The 3,209-nt window shown below is 40.9% G+C and overlaps 1 long non-coding RNA gene across 1 annotated transcript; it reads left to right on the forward strand.

The window, feature by feature from the left end:
- The first annotated feature begins 942 nt into the window (after positions 1–942).
- On the forward strand, positions 943–2,668 carry LOC111860120 (uncharacterized). The gene is made up of 4 exons (XR_002841964.2): positions 943–1,197; positions 1,373–1,570; positions 1,658–1,744; positions 1,947–2,668. It is a non-coding gene; the product is annotated as an uncharacterized lncRNA (long non-coding RNA).
- Positions 2,669–3,209: the final 541 nt, after the last annotated feature.

Here is a 3,209-nt window from a genome sequence, read left to right on the forward strand (position 1 = left end):
TAATAATAATAATAGAAAAAAAAACACACAATTTTATCATGTCAGCTTGGTATTAAGTAAATACTTTTATGCCATTGTGTCACGCCCCGCTCCGTCCGCTCCCGATGTGTGCCACGCCCACCTCGTTACCTCGTGTTCAGCCCTAATTGTGATCGCCTGTGTCCTGTTAAGTCTAGCTTGTCTTGTGTATTTAGTCCTCGTCTGAGTCAGTCTTCCCCAGACTTGTCATTGTATTGTCCGTCGATGTCCGTACCTGTCAGTCCGTTCGTGCAATTAAACCCAGTTTCCCTGACTTCCTGGCTCCGATCGCCTATTTCCCTGCTCGCCCGAGCCCGAACGTGACACATTGGGCTTGACAAAAGAAAAAGAAAGCTTTTGAAAAATTGCCAGTGTTAAGAAAAACGAGGCATGTACTTCGGGTCTAAAACTTTTACCATGTTAATGAATCCCAGCTTTTCCACAGTATGTATGGGCACCATGTCTTTTGCACTATACATCGCGACAGCGTTTGCTATCGCCTTCCATCGTGCCCGATTCTTATCATATGGCACATAGTTCGAAAATGTGTCAGGGACAGTTGCTTGCTTAACTTTGTTTGTTGTGCTGGTGCTATTTTCATTTCGCTGGGAGCGGCACTTCTCCCACTCCGCTGCATGCCTCTGCTTTACATGCTGGAATAAATTAGTCGCTCTGCTTCCTTTGGTTGCAGCAGTTTTTAAAGTCTTTGCAACGAGGACTTGTTTGGTCTGTGTCCGACCTCGCAAAACCGAACCAATTCCATATTACAGATGTAGCAACACCTTTCTTGGGCACAAGCGTCGCATTAGTTCCGCTTTTGGCGCTCGTGTAAAATCGATTTTCATGAAAACATATCGTCCTGAACTGTAAATTCGAATTAATCGATTAAATCGATTTATCGCCCAGCTCTAGTACTGTGGGAGGGTTTAATACAGCTGCAAAGAGAGTGATGTTGAATTTTATATCTTTCACTAATGTAGGTGCTGTACTGTCGTCATGGTTATATCAGGTTTCATGAGTCAGGCGAAGTGATATCAGATAGCACTGGCAATACAAGACAGGAAGAAATGGCAGCAACCATGTCAGAGGATAATGCTGAAAGGGAGGAAAGGGCCTCAACATCACTCAATACTGTTTTCTCAGCCAGTGCCAGCCCATCTGCAGAGCCTGCCACTGAAGGTGTCCCTATCGAATTGACCATACCACTGAGCACACCTTTCTCTGTATTACCTTTTTAGTATACAAATAATTTTTCTCATACTACAAAACAACAGGACATCTATCAGGGATGTTAATTATATCAGTTAATCATATATTTTTGAAGAATTGTTATCAGTAATCTGTGTTTTTATAGAGTGGAAGATTGAACCGGATCTTGAATCAGCTGCCCGGATGTATCGAAGACAGATCTTAAAGAATGCCGATGACAAACCAGACCAAGTTGTTACACTAGATCTGCACAGCTGTGAAAAGGATCGTGAACGAGAAATGTTAGCTTTTTATAAACGTCCAAATGTTGATTGGACAAGTCCATTAACTGTAAAACTTAAAGGTATGTATTTATTAGTGCAAAGTAGCTCTGCTTGTTTGCATTAGTACTTGGAGATTACATACAATTTAATAATCCTCAATTAAACAGGTGATGCTGCACTAGGGGATGGAGTTAAACGGCACTTTTTCACATTGATAATGGAAAAGCTCCACCATGGATTTGAACTTGACATTGGTGAGTTATAATTGAAAACATTTTGAAATGTTGTGCAGACCTTCCTTCGCCTCCATTTTAGTCACTATTAAAAATACAGACATAATGGATATAATACATTTAAACTTTTTTTTTTGTAGATTTAATAGTCATGAGCATAATATAGGAAGAGATGATTAAGTATGTTCATCTGAGTGCATTATACTTGTTATAAATTTTTCAGATAACTGTGGCAAAACGCTGTTCTTCAATGGCGAAGATGATCACAAGGTTCCTTCAACATCCAGAGCACTCTTGGATGGTGATCTGTTCAGAGTTGTGGGAAGAATGATTGGACATACATCTATGAATGAAGGTCCACTCTACTCAGGACTTAGTCCAGCTTTCTTCCCCCTTTTAAGTGGCGTTAAGGATGATACTCCAGTTTTGGAATTGCGTCAATTATGCTGGCATTAGGTATTTTCTGTCCCGCAGTTTGCCCTCTAGTGGTTGTTTTTGTGTATTTTTACTCTGCAAGATCTAGTCAGAGGCAGTTTCACCTCTGTTACTCTGTTGCCATCTATGCCTTTGCAAGTTGATAAACGGCATCATCTGTAAGTAATATTGTTTGTTATCACTAAGACGACTTGTGTGCATTATTATTTGTTGTGAAGGCGTGATATAGTTTGTAGTTTGGATTTAATTTGAATGCATGTATATCCTAAGCTAGTAAAGTTAAGCTAGCTCATATGCCATGTAGCTCCTTTAACATCTTGATCATGAGCGTGATTTCATTTGATGTTTTATTCGGGCACTCACTAAACAGATAAATATTGTGCTCATATTTTTGAATATGTGACTTACTGGTGTGTTTGTTATATTGTAAATTGGTGCAACATTTTTATTGGTTTATTTCTGGTTTGTCAACAGTTTCACACTTTTTCCTTATTAAATCATCCAACTCAACACATTGGCCTGTTCCTTGGATTTTGATTAGGAGAGTGTTTAGCTGTCTGTATAGCTGAGTCTACGTTCACGAGGACAACACTTAGGTGAGGACAGAACAGTGAAAAGATGGACCATCACATCAAGCTGTGAAGGAATCTCGGCAGCCCATTCCTTAGCCACCAGTATCCAGTGAGTAGAAGAAAAACACTAAAGAGGCTACGCTCGCTGCTTCGGTATCTTTTTCCTGGATTTGAAGACCCATTCACCTGCCTGTATTAAACGATGTCAAGCTCAAACCCTATCGACGCCGATAGCCTGGAGGTTAGGTCAGAGTGTGCTGCCTCAGCTACATTTTCCAAGCAAAGTTCGAATAAATCTTCAGCTAGTGCCGCTGCTGCTAAAGCTCGTGCCAAGGCGGAAGCTGCACGCACGTGAGCAGCCTATGCAAAACGCCAAATAAACATACAAATAGAGAAAGCACGCATAGAGGCTACATTGAATGCACTAAAAGAAGAGTGTGAAGCCGAGGCTGCCTCAGCAGAGGCTCAAGTGTTTGAGG

Source organism: Paramormyrops kingsleyae, chromosome 13 (assembly GCF_048594095.1).
Source record: "Paramormyrops kingsleyae isolate MSU_618 chromosome 13, PKINGS_0.4, whole genome shotgun sequence".
NCBI lineage: Eukaryota > Metazoa > Chordata > Actinopteri > Osteoglossiformes > Mormyridae > Paramormyrops > Paramormyrops kingsleyae.